The sequence below is a fragment of the Neovison vison genome, chromosome 2, assembly GCF_020171115.1.
Source record: "Neovison vison isolate M4711 chromosome 2, ASM_NN_V1, whole genome shotgun sequence".
In the NCBI taxonomy this organism is placed as follows: Eukaryota; Metazoa; Chordata; class Mammalia; order Carnivora; family Mustelidae; genus Neogale; species Neogale vison.
In genome coordinates, this window is record NC_058092.1 from 195,728,949 (window position 1) to 195,747,454 (window position 18,506).

At 46.3% G+C, this 18,506-nt stretch overlaps 1 non-coding gene across 1 annotated transcript; it reads left to right on the forward strand.

Annotated features, from left to right (window-relative positions):
* The first annotated feature begins 12,198 nt into the window (after positions 1-12,198).
* Positions 12,199-12,305, forward strand: LOC122901486. The gene has a single exon (XR_006383504.1). It is a non-coding gene; the product is annotated as a U6 spliceosomal RNA (small nuclear RNA).
* The last annotated feature ends 6,201 nt before the right edge of the window (positions 12,306-18,506 follow it).

Genomic DNA, 18,506 nt, shown 5'->3' on the forward strand with positions numbered 1-18,506 from the left:
AGAGGACCACCAGCACAAGGAAGGGAAAAGCAAGAGGCTCCCACCTCACATAGCCACTAGAAAAAAATCTCACTTCATTCAGGAAGATGTAGAGCTTCGGAAGTCAGTGTCCTCTACTTAAGGTGTAGTTGTGGGACCAGCGATGCCTGCGTCACCTGAGAGCTTGTTAGGAAGCCTGTGGATTCCCAAGCCCAGCCAAAGACCTCCTATATTGGAATCTGTGCAGTGGAAGGGTGGGGTGGCTGTCAGTACAGATCTGGACTCCTGGGGTGGGGCGTGAGATTCCACATGTCCGGCAAGCTCTGGAGTGACACCAGCGCCGCTGGGTGACAGGGGGCACTTGGAATAGCAAGGCTCCACTTAATCCATTTGCGAGTCCCTGCACATTGTGAGTCACTGACCTGGCTGTGATGAGCTCTGTCTTCAGGCGTCTACGTGTGCCCAATCTGTCACTGATCCAATCCCACCAGAGCAGAAAAAGCAAACGGCTCACCAAAAGTGGGTGTACCTTCAACACGTGCACAGTTAGCCCTGGAAGGGAGCTCCCAGTTGGTCACTGCTGAAGCTCCCTCCTGGTCACCTGGTTGGGGGGGGCGGGGGAGGGAAGCATGTGACCAGTTGTCACCAATGTGATGTAAGCAGAAATGCCATAGATTACAGCCCAGCCAGGGCTCTCAGGAAGTGGGAGCACTTTCTCCACTCTCTTTCCGCACCACTGGCTGTGGACTCTGAAGTCTTAGAGGATCCTAATCAACAAGATGGAAAGAGACTGGGTCCCTGGACCAACATATGGAAGAAACCCACCCTCTGGCCTTCAACCCTAAAGTAGATGTAAGGGCCTACTTAATCAAAGGGAGGCATTTTGTTGTTTATGCAGTAAATTTAGATTGACCCTGCCCCTCCCAGAGAAACTTACTTGCAAAGCCTAGATACAAGGGCGGGTCAGGCCAGATGAAGACATCCAATCAGTGGGGCACGCATATATCTACTAGGGTAAATTGAAATTCAATTGGCCGCCCGTGTGTAACCTAGCAAGGTTTTTTGTGTGTGGGAGACCTAGCATGACTGTGCAGTTTTCTCTGTGTATTGCAATCTCATTGGCCACCTGTGTAAAGCCCAGCTAAACTACCTCTATAAAAGTAGGTCTGTGAGGCTGGGAGGGGTCGCCTCTTTGCAAGAGACGGCCCTGACGGGTCAGTTTGACTCTCCATGCTTGGCGCGAAATAAAGCTTTGCTTGACCTTCGCTTTGTATCAGCCTCGCTCCTTTGATTACGGACCCTAACAGTAGACAGTTGCACTTCCAAGAAACCAGTCTCTATTGTTTTTTGCACTGAAACTCTGGGTATTTTTTTTTCAGCTGCTGGTGTTACATTAATACCACCACCGTTATAATCCCCCCTGATTTACAATAGTTACATTTTACTTAGTCATGGCTATTCCCTGCCAAGCACTGTTCAGGATGTTTTACACATGGTCTCTAAACCCCCCGTGAAAAGGCCCCCCATTTGTCAGACTTAGAAACTGCAGCTCTAAAGGTTATGTAAGTTGAGGATTCCCCCTCCATCCAGCAAGTACGGAGCTGGAACTGAAACCAGGTGTGTGTCACTAGGAACCAGAGCGAAGCTAGGACTGCGAGGGGCTCAGTTCCGTGGAAATTTGTCTGCACAATGAAATGAGATTTCATCCCAGGCAGTTACTACTGCATCATACCCCTGCTTTCACGCACCTTCCCAAATGGCTTTTCTCTGCTGCCTCTGTCCTCTACTCTGCCTTACAAGGTAATAAGGTAATTACTAATAAAACTCCCGATGGTATGCAGGAATTCTCCACCCATGCTGCCCTAGGCCTCTCCTGGAGCTCCCTTCTCTCCAGTGTCTCCTTGTATTTTGCTGCACAAAATGGTTGCTGTCAAGATGGTTTAATGTCCCTTGTAGGTCAAGGCTGTGGGTTGCTTCTGCAATGCCCTTATTGCTGACCTTGCCTCCTTCACCAGGTGTTGGTTTTTGTGGGGTTTTTCCCCCCTTCCCTGTCTTGCACTGACGTACATACATAGAGCTAAAACACCAGTTGCCGTAAAGCCTCCCAAGCCAAGGAGTGCACTAACATATGGGGGCATGGGGGATGGTGAAGTCAGCCCCGAAAGCCCCTACACTCTTCGCTCCACCCCCCCCCCAGCTCCCCGTGCTGTGCTGGGAGCCTAAAGTCAGACTCCCTGCTGTGGTCTTGCTGGCTGAGTCCAGCATGGCTCATGAGCCCACCATCCCTGTCTTCACCTCACGATCTCTGCCACTTCCCACGCAGGAATTTGACCAGTGAGGGGGTCACAGTCCTTGCATAGCTCGTCTAGTCGTCTTCAGCCATGGGCAGAAGTTAGCTGCATGGTGAGAGGGTGGGTGCTGGGTCAGGGTGAGCCTGAGCCGTCTTTGGATTGGGTGCAAAGATTCTGCTCAAGTCAGTCAGGAACCAAAAACAGCAAGAGGAAAGGGAAACCAAAGTCCCCATGGGTGACAGTGCCCAGGTCTGGAACCAGATCTTGTACGTAGGAGGCGCTCCTTTATAACTTGCAGAAACAATTGAATGAACAATTAGCAAATGAGTAAGTAGGTGTTCCAAGCATGTAAGATGTGTCAGGAAGAACGAGGGATTTAAGATACCGAAAAGATCAGGGAAAGCTCCATGGACAAGAGCCCCAAGAGGAAAGGCTGAGTAGGAGCTTCCTATGGGGACACAAGGACGCTCATTTCGGGAATACTTCCACCTAAACTTTATAGCTACATAGGGAACAGAGACTTGCCATAATGTCACCTTGGGTGTGTGTGCCAAAAACAAGTGTCTCTTCTTTTCCTGACTCATTTATCCACCTCTAATTAGATCCTCATGGGCCTCTGATTACCATGCTGAAGCAGCGGATGAGAAAACAGCCTGGGAGGCAGGCTCATGGCAAAGCATTGGCGACTGATGGGAGAGGAGCCTTTGGGCAACTCTCCCGGGACACCCGCAAACATTGAGTCCCAGTAAGGCCTGCCCTGGGCATGCACATCGCAAGTGGATCTCACTTAACCCTTTCAATGACCCTTGGAGGAAAACTCCAGCACTGGACTTAGTGTGGTTTATTCCTGGTCAAGGGCTTGGCAGGGACACAGAAGCAGAACTCAAATGCAGGCTGTCGGACACAGAGCGTGTGCTTTTCACTCTGGAACCAGAACACCTGCATACCAGTTGGTGAAGACAAGTAAGACCCATCTCTGACCACCACAGGCTGAGGCTCCAGAAGGAAATAACTTCTGGAAACAAATCGTGCAGTGCACAGGCGCACCGCCAGGGTAGACAATGGGATTGAAACACAGTCGGCACTTCGGGGGTAACACAGTGTCCTTGGGCTGGAGCAAAGAAGGAAGCCTTTGCCTTCCCACCAGACTTGGCCCTCTAAGCCATGTGTCTCAGGGTTGTGCCCAGAGTCGGTTCCTTTTTCTAACTTCTCGTGCCCAGCCAAGGCAGTTTCTTAATGTGCTCAAAGGTGTTGTATGCTGTATCCATAATCTGCCTTCAGGCTTTGTGTTTCCTTCATGGTATGCTACAGAAGATACTTTGGAAGGCCTCAGGGTCCACCAGGCTGAGATTCAAATCCCTGTTCCGCAGCTTACAGATTAAACTTGCTGTGTGACCTGGAGCAACTAGTTGAACTGCTCTGTATCTCCAAAGCCTCATTTACAGGTTCAGGGTAATGTTACAGGTCTCAGCGGGAAATTCTGAAACTTGAATTAACGATGAAGTTCCAAGTGTAACATAAATCAGCTTCAATGTTTAACAAATTGTTAATTCCCAAGAATAAATCTGAAACAGAAGTCTAGACAAAGCCTGAAGTACTTCCCAGAGCAGAAGAACTTGCTCAGGGAAGACATTTCATGACTGTTCTTTCATGACAAGTTCTTGTCACATGCAAGAGTCGACACAGAAGCTTCCTGGCTCGGGCACCATCAACCCGCCTCTCCAGCTCACTGGTGGGTAAGGGCTAAAATAACAGAGGACCATACTCCTGTTCAAAGACTAAGCAAGCACGAGAGGCTTCTAGGAAGAGGCATGAACACGACTTGGAGTAGTAGAGCTTTACACTGAAGAACTGATAGCCTGAGTTCTTGCCCCAGCTCTAACATCAGCCCCTGGTGTCACACCAATAACAGCATTCCCCGGTAAATGAAATAAGCTAAACCATGGACGAATGGGTCATGAGCCCACCTACCATAGCATTATTGCCTGATGAGATCATATCTAATTACCACACTAAATAGTGCCTAGCATATACACAAGCACAAACTGTTGCCAGTGTCTCACACTTCGTTTGCCTTGCACTCTTCCAGGAATCACATGCAGGCATTTATATGCAACTGCTCTGCAAGCTGTAGGCACTTTGTAAATATAAAGGATGACCTCATGAGTAACACCAGACCCCTCTGGCCTCAGTTTCCCCACTGTTAAAGGATAGAGCATATAGCCTGTCCTCTACCACCCCCACCCCACCATCCTGCAGGCTGATGCACAATCAGGTTAAGAGAAGAATGGGCAAGGGTAGTTGGAAGCCAATTCACTCTGCAACAGGGGTCATCCGTGGTCCTGTTAATGGGATACAAGCCAGCAGAGAGCAAGGATTTTCTGGGAAAAAGAAATCACCCTTTCAAGAAAGAGTTCATTCCCATGACCCACCCTACAAGGAGTCCTGGGGCCATTTTTACTAGGTTGTGGAGACCAAACCTCTGTCAGACAACTACGCAACAACATTTCTCAGGTCTCTGAAAATGACAAAGCCCTCAGAGCTCTTGGTCAGAGCCTCTGGCGCCCACGATAGAGTTGAAGAATCCAGAGCCCCCGCTGCCTCTGACCCTTCACAGTGTTGTCCCCAGGGACAGCCACAATGGGACAGTTCAGATGCCTGCTGAGGAGAAGCATGAGGAAGGAGCTCAAGAAACAATGGTTCTGGCTTAATTAAGGGCCTGTCCCTGTGCACAGAGAGCACCTGGGGAAAGGAAATTCTAGCAAGCAGGCAGGGCAAGGCGAGGCAACACAGTCCTGGACTTACCTAACTGATGTTTCCTGCTGTCCAAAGTCCCCCCTCTTCTCCCCCTCCCCACCCCACTAGGAATAAGGATCAGTTCAGCATCCCTCTGATTGATAACCAGGCCCCTGAATAGGTCAGGTCCTCCTGGACATGTGTCTCCATGTGGCTCAGTAGAAGTGGCATTTGAGAGGAGAAATGTCAGAGAGAAAGGTCTTGAAATAAAGATGCTGACTTCTGTAGCTGTTGAAGCCTCTGAGCCCTGCGGCTCCAAAGGCCACCCAGGGCCCTTCATACAGATCTGCAAAGGGGAAAGCTCTGGGGCATTGTCCTCCCCATGCTCTAGGAAGACCTCCACTCAGCTCCCCGGCCCACTTCCACACACCCAGCTCCTAGGGACCCAGGCCATGACTGGTTGCTCTCAATTCGAGTGCAGAAATAAAGACCCATCTGGAGCTTCTGATTCAAGGGGAAGAGACAGCTGCAGATAAAGGCCTCGTAGTACACCAAGGATACTGAGCAGAGACTGCAGGAGTCCAGAAAAGGAGCTTCCCCAAATCCGGGGAGCAGGGAAGTCTGAAAAAACAGGTTCCAGAGTGGGGTCAGAAAAGGGTAAGAAAAAGAGCCAAGCACCGGGGGCGGGGGGAGGGGGGGCGCTTCCCAGCAGGGAGAGTGTCCTATGCAAATCCACCGAGGTACCAGTCTGTAGACTGAGTACATAGGTTCTAAAGGGCTGAGATTGCTAGAGAAAGAGGAAAGAGTGATGCCAGGTCAGAAAAGGTGGCAGGATGGGCATCCCAAGAGGTTGCACAGGTTGCAGGCAGAAAGCAGGGAGGAGCTGCCGCAGAGCCTGGAACAGGCAGCCAGGGGCTCCGATTCTGGCTGCCACACAGAACTGTGGGGGAGAGCAAAGCAGGTGGACATGGAGCTCCTACTTAGGAAGCAGAGAGGATCTAGGTGAGAAGTGAATGGTGACCCAGGTAGACAAGAGTTAGGAGGAGTCCAGCAATTCCCCAGGTCAAACCCCCAGGATCTGGAGCCTGCTGCAATCAGGAGTTTGACATTTGAAAGAGATGAATGTAGAGGGACAGGCAGACTGCTGGCTCCAAAGAACACAATGATGGTGGGTGGCCCCATCGACCAGAGCAGAGCTCTTTGCATTGAGGAGAGCCATGGTTGGGATGCAGAGGGGGTTTGAGGGGTCTGCAAGACTTGCGTGAAGAAATGAAGACCCAGAAGCTAGATTATCACGCTGTAGCTCCTTCCTGCCACCCCACTGCAAGGACCCTGCCTGGCAATTCACATTGCACAAGAAACGCCACGTGAGTGAATGCTTTGAGGTATAGGGCAAATCGCTGGGGAACTCCTGAGACACAGGGGTGAGGAGGGATGGAGAAGCATATGAACACTTCCTTAGACAAGGATGCATCCAGCTGTATACACAGTTCACTTAACTGGATTCTTACTTACATCGATCTGGGAAGTGGTGTCATTCCCATTTTGCAGAAGATGCTAAAGATACAAAGGATCAAAATAGGTTACCCTTGCCCACAGCTTCTAAGTGGCCTGCCTACACTTCAAACCTCACCCTGGCTTGTGCCACAGCGGTTCAGCACTCCAGCACTGGACCTGAGGGAGCCTGGGTGACACCTTGGCTGTCACCCATTAACTGTGTGGCTTTTGAGAAGATCCTTAAGAACTCTGAGGCAATGTCAACTACGAAATACGAATGTATAGGATACACACCGCCTGGAGTGGTTGGAGAATTAAATGAGATCTTCCAGGTAAGCCTAGAGCACAGCTCCTCATACACCATGAGCATTCAGCAGGTATCAGTGGACACTGCTCCAGAGCTCATGTCCCGGCCTCAGGACAGTGTGGTCAGAGCCAGCAGAAGTGGAGCCTTGTGGTTGAGGAAGGGGTTGTTCTTCTTCTAAGAATAAAGTGATTTCATGCACTTGCAGGTAAGCAGCCCCAGTTAGACATGGGGCTGCTTGTCTAACTGCTTCTCCAACTGGAGGCCACCTGATGGCGTTTCATCTTTTTCCTTGAGAAGCAGATCGAACGCACCAATAAGGGAAAATCCAGAACCTTCTCCCTGGTGTTGTCTGTCGGTGGGTTCATTCTTCTCTGCCTTTGGTAACGTACTCACTCTTATACCATAACACGTATTCTAGAAGGGAAATCAATATATCATCCTCTCTCCTGTGCATGTACACATACCCACACACACACAGTTTTTCAAAAAAAAAAAAGAAAGAAAGAAAAAGAAAAAAAGCATAGAAAAAAAAATCACTTTGGCCTTAACAAGTTGCACCAGTGCTTCCCAAGTGTCCGCCCGGGTTCAGCAACCTCAGTATCATGTGAGAGCTTGTTAGGAGTGTGAATTCCCAAGTCCTACCCTAGACCTATTGAACCTTATACCCTCTAACCTTGGCATCAAAGATCCTACCCACCCCTCCCCCCCATTTTTTTTCCCATCTCCCACATCCTGAGCTACAGAAAATGGCTCGTGGCCACCTGGGTTATCTGTCATTTTGGGTTTTTTTTTTCGATTTCTTTGACATAGAGAGAGATCATGAGTAGGCAGAGAGGCAGGCAGAGAAAGAGGAGGAAGCAGGCTCCCTGCTGAGCAGAAAGCCCAATGCAGGGCTTGATCCCAGAACCCTGAGATCATGACCTGAGCCAAAGGCAGAGGCTTAAGCCACTAAGCCACCCAGGCACCCCTAATATCTGTCATTTTGAAGAGGGTATCTCCAAGCAGCAGGTCCTAACCTGGTCCTACCCTGACCTAAGGATTCTTCAGCCCTAAACCTAAAGCCCTTTTTCCAGAACAAACCACATAACTTTTCCCCAAATCATCCCATCCATCAGATGCCTGAAAAAGTAGTCAATGTAGTTATGTATGTGGCTTTTATGCCAAGAAATGCAAATGCCCCCAGAGGTTAGGCTGACAGCTCAAGTGAGTCAAGTGCCCTGGGTTGGGGAGTGGTCAGGAATGGTAGGGCCAGTGGAAAATGAAGGGAGCATGACAATCTTAAAAAGCAACTGATTGCGCAAAAGCTGCAGGTTTCCAGGGTGTGAATCTAACGTGGCTAGACTCTTCCCAGCATTTCAGGAGAAGCCAGAAATCCAAATGTTTGTGGGAAATCCTCTCCAATATAAGTGTTAGCACAATTGTTTTCCAAACATAATGTGTATCATACAGCTGTGGGCCAGACTTGGCTGCAGGCTGATCATGACCTTTGCTCTATAGAAATAGTTGTTTAAGAAACAAATTAAAAAAAAAAAAAGAGGGGGGGGACGGGGGAACCATCAGGGAGTTTTTTACTATAATTAATTTCATTGCCGATTGTCTTGTCTTTTCAGATAATGACTTCTATTAAATGGGCCTTGGAATCTCCAGGACCAGTGAACACCTCTAGAGGACATTGGTGAGACAGCACTGACCACCTGCAGTTCCCTTCCTAAAAATCAGTCACTCCTCCAAATTAGAAGGGAAACACAAATACAGGAGAAGAGAAGACACTGACTGCTGTGTGCATTTGTCCCTGGATTGGATTGTCTCCTCCAAGGACACTCCTTGAGTAAACAGTGACATCCACTGGCTAAAAATTAGATCCTGAGTCCTAGTCATGAAAAAAAAAAGGAAGGAAGGAAGGAAGGAAGAAAAGAAACCTCCTGTCAGGTTATAAGCAAGATAGTGCCGATCCAGGGTGGGAATATTCAGGTACTGACAGACTGCTAACAGGAATGAATCCAGAGCCAAGAGCAAGACTTGGGAAGAACATGGATTTGAATAAGAACAAGAAAGAAATGTGATTCCCATACATGCTGGGCTGCGTTACATTTCAGAATCACAGAGATCTCCTTGCTGTGCTCAGGATCAGCTGTTGCGTGCTAGAACCAGAAGGGACCTGTGGTTCTATATTAACTAATACAGGCTCCTCAACCCTATATGGTTACCAAGCCCTTAAAATGGGATTAGCCCAAATTGCAATATGCTATAAGCGTAAGCTACACACTAATTTTGAAGACCTATTAATGAAAAAAGTTACAAGACCACTCAAAATTTTTATATGTATGACATGTTGAAATAGTTGTATTAGGTTAAATAAAATACATTCTAAAAATTAACTTCACAGGTTACCTTTTTTTTTTTAAAGATTTTATTTATTTGTCAGAGATCACAAGTAGGCAGAGAGGCAGGCAGAGACAGAGGGGGAAGCTGGCTCCCCACTGAGCAGAGAGCCTGATGTGGGGCTCGATCCCAGGACCCTGGGATCATGACCTCAGCCAAAGGCAGAGGTTTTAACCACTGAGCCACCCAGGTGCCCCACACAGGTTATTTTTTACTTCATTGTCACTATCAGAAAATTCAAAGTGTGCCTGGGTGGCTCAGTCGGTTAAGTGTTCAACTCTTGATCTCAGGTCAGGTCTTGAGATCGGGGCTGTGATTTCAATTCCCATGTTGGGCTCTACACTGGGCGAGGAGCCTGCTTAAAAGAAATTCAAAATCATGTATGTGGCTGGCACTCTATTTCAGTGTGCAACACAGTTTAGGTCATCTAGCATAATCATTCTCAGTCCTGCTGGGTACCAGAAGCAGCTTGGGAGCTCGTAAAACACACAGATGTGCCCCCCACCCCCGCCAGAGTCTCATTCAATTGGCAGAGGGAATATAACAGGCAGAAACAGGATAAATGTGCTCTCCTTCCAATTCCTTTCTCTATCATTTCTACATCTAAGCGGTCTTTGATTCCCCTGTATTTTATTGATCTGTAGTCCTCCTTAAGCACCACTTTCATCCTGTACTTCCCTGCTTGCAAATATATAATGCCTTTATTCATTTAGCAGACATTAGGCACCTACCCTGTGCTCCAGGCACTAAGAATACAGAATGAAGAAGACAGACCATTTCCTTCTCTCTTGGAGCTTATATTTGGGGTGGCGTGGGAGAGATCAATCAAATCAGTTAATCAAGAAAAATATCATGACATCAGGCTTAGCAAGAGAATTTTGGACTAGTCTCCTCAGGCAAGGACAAAAAAAGCTAAAATAAACAAAATGGCATTATATCTAGCTTAAAAGCTTTTGCATGGTAAAGGAAATCATCAACAAAACAAAAAGACATTCTACTGAATGGAAGATATTTGCAAATCATACATACTCTAAGGGGTTAATACCCAAAATGAAGAATTTGCACAACTTACTTAAAAAAAAAAAAAAAAAAAAAAGCAACAAACCCAGGTGCCTGGGTGCCTTAGTTGGTTAAGTGTCTACCTTGGGCTATCATGATCTGAGGGTCTTGGGATCAAGCCCCCCACCATCCCCTGTATTTGGCTCCCTGCTCAGGGGGGAGTCTGTTTCTCTCTCTCTGCTCCTCCCCCTGTTCATGCTCTCCTACTCTCTCAAATAAATAAGATCTTTAAAAAAAAGAGAAAAAAAAATAGGCCAGCCACCTGGGTGGCTCAGTTGGTTAAGTGTCTGCCTTTGGCTTAGGTCATGATCCCAGAGTCCCTGGATTGAGCCCCAGGGCAGTCCTCCTGCTCAGCAGGGAGTCTGTTTCTCCCTCTCCCTCTGTTCCTCCCCTTAACTTGTTCTAGAATAAAATCTTTTTTTAAAATCCAATTAAAAAATGGGCAGAGGACTTGAATAAACATTTTTCCAAAGAAGACGTACAGATGGCAGACACATGAAAAGATGCTTAACATCACTCATCATCAGGGAAATGCAAACCAAGACCACAATGAGATATCACCTCACACCTGTCAAATTAGCTATTATCAAAAAGAAAAAAACAAGTGTTGGTGAGGATGCGGAGAAAAGGGAGCCCTGGCACATGGTTAGCGGAAATGTGAATTGGTGCAGCGACTATAGAATACAATATGGAGGTTCTTCAAGAAATGATAACTACCATTTGATCCAGCAATTCCACTTCTGGGTATTTATCCAAAAAGCCAAAAACACCAATTTGAAGAGAGATAGGCTCCCTATGTTCACTGCAACACTGTTTACAATATCCAAGTTATGGAAGCAACGTAAATGCTTACCAATAGATGAATAAAACCCACGTGCACATATGTGCATACGTGTGCACACACACACACACAGAGAGAAATATTATTCAGCCATAAACAAGAATGAAATGTTGGCATTTGCAACAATATGGAGGGACCAAGATGGTATCGTGCTAAGTGAAATAAGTCAGAGACAAATACCATATGATTTCACTTACATATGGAACCTAACAAATAGACTAAAAAAATAAAAAACCATACTCACAGATATAGCAAACAAACTACCAGTTATCAGAGTCAGGAGAAGAGTTTGGGACACAGGCAAAGAGGAGAAAGAGACTGATGTACAATCTTACAATTATAAAATACCTAAGTCATGGGGATGTAATGTACAGCACATGGAATATATTCATCATAGTGTAATAACTTTGCATAGTAACTAGACTTATCATAAGGATCACTTCATAATGTATAAAATTTAGATCACTATAATGTAAACCTAAAACTAATAGGGTACTGTCAATTGTATTTTAATTTAAAAATGTTTTTTTAGGAGACCTTTTTTTTAAGATTTTATTTGACACAGAGAGAAAGATCACAAGTAGGCAGCCAGGCAGGCAGAGAGAGAGGGGGAAGCAGGCTCCCTGCTGAGGGTTTCGATCCCAGGACCCTGAGATCATGACCAGTGCCAAAGACAGAGGATTTTGCCACTGAGCCACCCAGGCACCGCAATAAAAAATGTTTTAAGAAAAATATCAGCAGAGAACTAAAACAGAGAGATGGAAGATAAATTGGTTGATCATGTTAGGCAGCCATGGAAGGCCTCTCTGAGACAGTCCAGCTGAGGCCTAAGCAATGCCAGCCATGAGAAAATCGTGAGGAAGAGCATCTCAGGCAAAGGAAATAGCCAGTACAAGGTTGCTGGTGCTTCTCTGAAGAATCCAAAGCAGCCATGGTACTGAAGCAGAGCAAATTTAACTAGGATTGGGGTGGATGAGAAAAGGAGAGCAGAAGTGTTGAGGCTTTAGCAAGGAAGTACTACTTATAAAGAACAAATCAAAGACTCTACTAAGTTAAGACAAAGCAGGGATGAGAGAAAGGACATTCCAAGCAGAAGGAACAATGTAGTGCTCACTTCGGCAGCACATACACTAAAATTGGAACGATACAGAGAAGATTAGCATGGCCCCTGCGCAAGGATGACATGCAAATTCGTGAAGCGTTCCATATTTTTTAAGAATAAATGAAACAAGATGGGATTGGGAGGGAGACAAACCATAAGTGACTCTTAATCTCACAAAACAAACTGAGGGTTGCTGGGGGGAGGGGGGTTGGGAGAAGGGGGGTGGGGTTATGGACATTGGGTTGGGTATGTGCTATGGTGAGTGCTGTGAAGTGTGTAGACCTGGCAATTCACAGACCTGTACCCCTGGGGATAAAAATATATGTTTATTTAAAAAATAAATTAAAAATTAAAAAAATAAATAAAATAATTAAAAATAAAAATTAAAAATTTTTAATTAAAAAAGTTAAATAAAAAAAAAGAAGAAGAAGGAACAATGCATACAAAGTTTCTGTGTTGGCGGGGAGACTGTCCCAAGAACTGGAAGGCGACTCATGTGCCTGCATCATAGTGAGCAAGGGTGGGGGAGAAGGACCTCAAAATCCCTGTCAGGAATGTAGGCATTACCCAACAGGAAATGCTTTGAGAAGGGGGCGCATTCATACTTCTAAAAAAACAAAGCTATATATAAATTAATGTGCTTGATTATGTTGGAACATCTTTGGAAGGCTATATAAGAAACTGGTAATGGGAAAACATACTTTCGTTGTATACCTTACACATGTATTTCTTTTGAAAAAGATGAAAACTAAGTTGATAGAAGAGATTTATCAGGAACCTTACACTTACTGTTTGCTCTGACTGGAATGTTCTACCCCAGGACTTATGTGTGATTCATGCCCCCATATCATTCAGTTTTTGCTCAAGTGGTAGTTCATTGAAGAGTCCCTTACTGACCGCTCTATATAAAAGGGCACCCCAGTCACTAGCCCCAGCTTTATTTTCTTCATAACACTTCAAATTGTATTGTTTCCAATAATACACACCATCAGGAAATTGATCTGTCCCACTGACCAATACTGGACACATATCTAGTAACAAAACACTTAGGCCACTATAAGTACTCCATACATATCTGTTGAAGGAACAAGGAAAACATTGTTTGGCTGTAATGTGGTAGGGAAAACCAGAGAAGGACCAAGGCAAAGAAACAGAGAGGTGGTTAGAAGACTATTTTAACAGTCTGGATGAGAAACAATGGCTTGGAGTAGGGCAATGACAGAGAAGGAGAGTTCAAAACACATGTGTAGGTTGAGGGAGTTACATGATATACAGGGAAAGGGAAGGGAAGGCATTTATCAAGAATGACTAAGGATGGATGGTGATGATATTTATTGAACTGGAGAATATTAGAAGACGGATTCTAAGGTAGAAGATCTTGAATTTGATTTCGGAAGAGTTGAGCTTGACATACTGTTGAGAAAGCCAAATGGAAATATTAAGAAGGCTGTTGGATTTGGACATATTTATGGCTGAGATGAAATGATAGGTCTCAGATTTGCTTAAAATATACCAGCCAAGAGGGGGAGGAGGAGGAGGAGGAGGCAACAGAGGTAGAAGAAACAGCATGGCAAGAAGTTGGTTGTTGAAACTGGTAAGTAAGTAAGGGTGGTACATTATTCTAATTTTTTACATGTTTGAAATTTTCCAGAAAGAAAAAGTGCTTTAAGGAATACAGTTGGATGTACAAGTCTGGAGCTAAGAGGAAAGGCTCAGACTGAAATATAAAATTGGATAACACATATTTAGAGATGGTCATTGAAAATAAAATCTCCTAGGCAGAAAGGAGAGCATGACAGGATTGAAAGAGACAGCAGACCTCATTCTTGTAGAAATCTATCACTTAGTGGCTGGGTAGAGGCAGAGAAGCCTGCAGAAGAAAATAAATGTAATGGCCAAAGAAGAGAAAGAAGTGAGCATAACTCCAGAGATGTTTGTCTCAAATCAATGCATTTGAGGAGAGAACTTTAGTAGCTTAGAGAAAAGACAGACAGATTAGATCAGTTTGAGTACCTAACAGACTGACAGTTGGAGGAGCCCCCACTTAAGGCAACCTGGGTCAGGACAACAATCTTAGGTAGAAAGATTTCCTTCCAGCAGGAAAAGAACATCTCAGGAATGAGAGGTGCCCAGAGAGTCTTGCACTTGTTAACAAATGTCCCTGGTATAACAGAGGATCAGACACCAGAGAGATGCAGAAGAAACCCTTGGGCAAGGAAAGGTTTTTGCCAACAGAGCTTGGGGATGAACTGGGAGAAATACCAGTGATGAGAGTGAGCAGGGGCCCAGGGAAAAGGCACCTCTTCCAGCCCCACTCTGCTAATCAGATATTTGCTCATATCATCATTGCTTTGGAAGTCTTTTGTTCTCTCCTGGATTTTGATCTAGTTTCTTTGTTCTTCCTTTTACAACCCTTGGTGCAGAAGACAGGAAAACACTCAATGAGTGAAGAGTGAGTGAGTACAGGAGGGAAGGCCCAGCCCTCCTCAGTTCCATGGATGCTGCTCCTCCACAAACTTAGAAGCCTGACCTCCCAGGTGCAAATCTAGGCTCTCTTACAAGCAGAGTGATTTAACCAGCAAGGGGCCTCATCTCTCCATGCTTCACCATCAGGAAGATGTCCCCAACTGATAGACCAGTTGTGAGCATCTGACACAGCACTATAGGAAGAACAGCTAGAGCAGCTGGGAAATAATAAGCACTAAGTGTTAACTCTTATTATTTTCTACTTATCCCAAACGCCTGCCCCGTACTCCAAGCCCAGTCTCATGCCTCTATAACCTTGACTTTGGGTTTTGTCTAAAGGCCAAAAGTGCCTTCCCCATAGCTGAGCTTGACCACACGGCTGACATCCGAGCATCTTTCAAGGCCCAGGTCCCCCTGCCATGACCCCACACACACACAGCCAGGCACACCCTTCTCGCTGATCCATATGTTCACCATCCTGCTGTACAATGGAACACTGACTTTCTAGACTGTTTTTCTCTAGACAGAAACCCCTGGAGGCCAGAGATGGGGTCTCACCCTCTCCAAACAACCTGTACTCAAGTCACCATCTGGTGCAGAGAAGACACCTGATGAAGGTTTCATGAGGACGTAAACGTTGAACTTGGAATCAGAGACTGGGGTTTGTGTGTTGGCCCTGCTAGGAAGTTATTCTAGGCTTTGGGTGTCAGTTTGTAATCTGGAAGATGGTGCTTGCCATGCCTGCCTTATGATATAGCTGTGAGGATTAAAATAGCCAAAGGAATGTGAGGTAGAATTGCTACTGCTTCCGCATCTCCTTGAGGATTCGGGGGTTCAGGTAAATCCTTCAGCATGCACTTGGCCCTCCACTAACTGGCCACTGAGCCTGTTCTCCTTGTTAGCCTGTTTTCAACCTCTTCAGCTAGGAGTCCAGCCTCTCCACCTGGCTGTTAAGGCACTGAGACCTGGAATTTTCCCTCTGTCTCTTTTAATAAATGCAGGTGCAGCTTCCTTTAATGGGCTGTCAGTGGGCAGTAAGAATCCAGACTGCACAATTATGTGAAACAAATGCTTAGCCTCTCTGCTAACAGCTATGAAGCTCAGAAAACCCTTGTTGTGGGATGTCAAGATTCCAGGGTCTGTATGTTAAGAGCACAGCCCACTGCTGTTAAGATACAGCCTTGTTCCTGCACTTTTAGCAGTATTTTCCTCTTAAACGTGGGAGTTTACCCAGCAGGATAGGATGGCAGAGGGTAAAAGAGGATGATGGTGGGGGACCTGGGTGGCTCAGTGGGTTAAAGCCTCTGCCTTCGGCTCAGGTCATGATCCCAGGGTCCTGGGATCGAGTCCCACATTGTGCTCTCTGCTCAGCGGGGAGCCTGCTTCCTCCTCTCTCTCTCTGCCTGCTCTCTGCCTACTTGTGATCTCTGTCAAATCAATGAATAAAATCTTAAAAAAAAAAAAAAAAAGAGGATGATGGCTACTCTTTAGAGAAATAACCTGCAATTACTCCTTAGATGCCCAACCTTGCCTGCCCAACCTCCATTTCCAGACACCCCCCACCCCAATAGCTGGGCCCTTTCTTTCACTACTTTTAATAGCCATAGCTCAGCTCCATAGCCCATGGCTGAGCCCCTGTGGAAGTGAGGTCCTACGGAATTCATGCTTGTGTGAATCAAGTCCTAGATGCTGCCCCAGCCATCCAGCTGTCCACAGGGTCAGTGAGAGTTGTGAGCAGCTCAAAAATAATAATAATAAATAAATAGAAAACAAAAACAACCTCTTCCAGGTCCCTAGAAGGCCACATGGGCCCACTCTGTTGCATATTAATACAAATCCACCTGATGTCAGTCTTAATCCAGACCAGAATCCATTGTTGGCAGCTGTGCTCCTCCCATAAAAGAGCCCTCAAGAATACAAGTTCTGGATTCACTCGGCTAGGGACTCTATTCAAAGTCCTGTAAGAAGTTTGGGACTCTTTATGTTATGCCAGCTCAGTGGGGAGCTAGGGTCAGCTGTTGCTTATGCTTTCACCTTCCAAGATGAAAAATAGAACATTTGACATGGGGGGTAGGTCCTACTTTCTGGACCATGATTGTTAGTATTTAACCGGTGTTTACGGAGTACCTAGTATTGTGCTGGTTGGAAAGAGAGGCAGTTAACGGAACTGGAAGAGGTGAGGTTTCTGGGATGGATGGCAGAGACAAAGGAAGGTAAAAGAAGCAGGCAGCTTACAGAACTCTTCTGCAGACCGAGGGAGCCAGAACAGGAGAGCAGAGGTCTAACCAGGAGCTCTGGAGACTGACAGCAGGCCTGAGGGCCCACTCTGCTCCTGCCTCCCTTAGCTGGAGACTGAGCAAATCCCTGAGAATTTCTCCATCTGAGGTCCTTCCCCCACACAATGGAGGGGACAATTCCTCTTTTCAAGGGGTTCACTGTGACTTAAGAGGCATTCAGCAAATATTAGCTTCCTTCCCCTTAAGCTCGTCAATCAGGAGCTGGAGAACCACTGGGCTTTGGAAGCAGAACCAAATTTGGAGCTGCAGTTCTATAGCGTTTGCTGTGAGGCTGGGAAAGTAACCTACGACCTTGGCGCCTCATCCCCTCTGCTCTCCCACGGAGATTATAATGCTTACCTTGTGGGGCAGAAGGGGACAAAGCAGTTCATGCACCTCAAGGCCTGGCAAGCACTAGGTGTTGCCCAGTCCAGACCCTCTGATCCCAGAGATTCCCACCCTGAAAGGGCCATGGTTTGAACTTTGCTTACCAGCCTATCTCAGGGGTTTGGCCCCAAATCCCCCAGGGCATGGGAAGTGAAGAACATTCTCTGAAGGAATGAATTTCCTGATCTTTCCAATGGCAAAACAAAGACCCAAGGATGTTAACGCACCCTTTCAAGGGGAATGTTGCACAAAGTCAGAAAGTCAGTGGTGACCAAACCTGGGGATCTTTCCAGACAGGAAGCAACAGAGTGCACCCCAGAGACCCCAGAATAGGGGGGGACATGACAGGCACATGTGAATGCTCCTCCTGCCTCCAGCTTGAGTTGCAAAAATTACACAAAGGCCTTAGGGATGGGGGGGGGGACCATTTTTCAGTTTGATTAGGAAAAAGTAGCTCAGGGTTTGTGACTACATGGGGAAAGGACCCAGCATGCTGTGATTTGTGGGGTCCCTTAAGCTCGATTGGCAAGATTCAGGGTGACACGCTAAACTGTAGCAACCTAATTTTCACCTCCACATTATGTTCTGATCAATGCAAAATGGGAGCAGGTCTGAACTTGCTTAGATGAACTGAAAGAACGATGAGGCAGAAGCTTGGGATATTATGGCCTTTCTGAGCTTCATTACATGTGACACTATCTCATCCTCTATATGCTGGGAAAACTATGGAAATCACCCTTTTTATCACTGAGCCAGTGACAGGAACACTTAAGGGAAGCTGTCACACTTTGGGATAGAAAATCTGTCTCAGACAGCAAGGGTATGTGCCCAGATGCATGGAGACCTGTTCAGAAATGCTTTGTAAAGTGGTCACCAGGGCTTGGGCCACATCAGGCACTCCACACTCCCAGAAGATCCGGTCTTCTGCTACCCAGGGGCCCAGGACCCAATCTGTGGACCGTACAAGATGGCCCTCCATTCACCAGTTCCTCCGGAAACATCTTTTTCTCGATGTGCTTTCTCTTAGATTCCAATTCCTTTTACTAAGCATAGGACCTTGGGTAAATCAGATCATCCCCCTAAGCTTTTTGTCCTCATCTATAAAAGAGAAGACAAGGACCCACCCTGTGTGAGTTCGGAATCAAGTAAGGCATGTCCAACATGAGGAGGTGAGGTGCTGGGT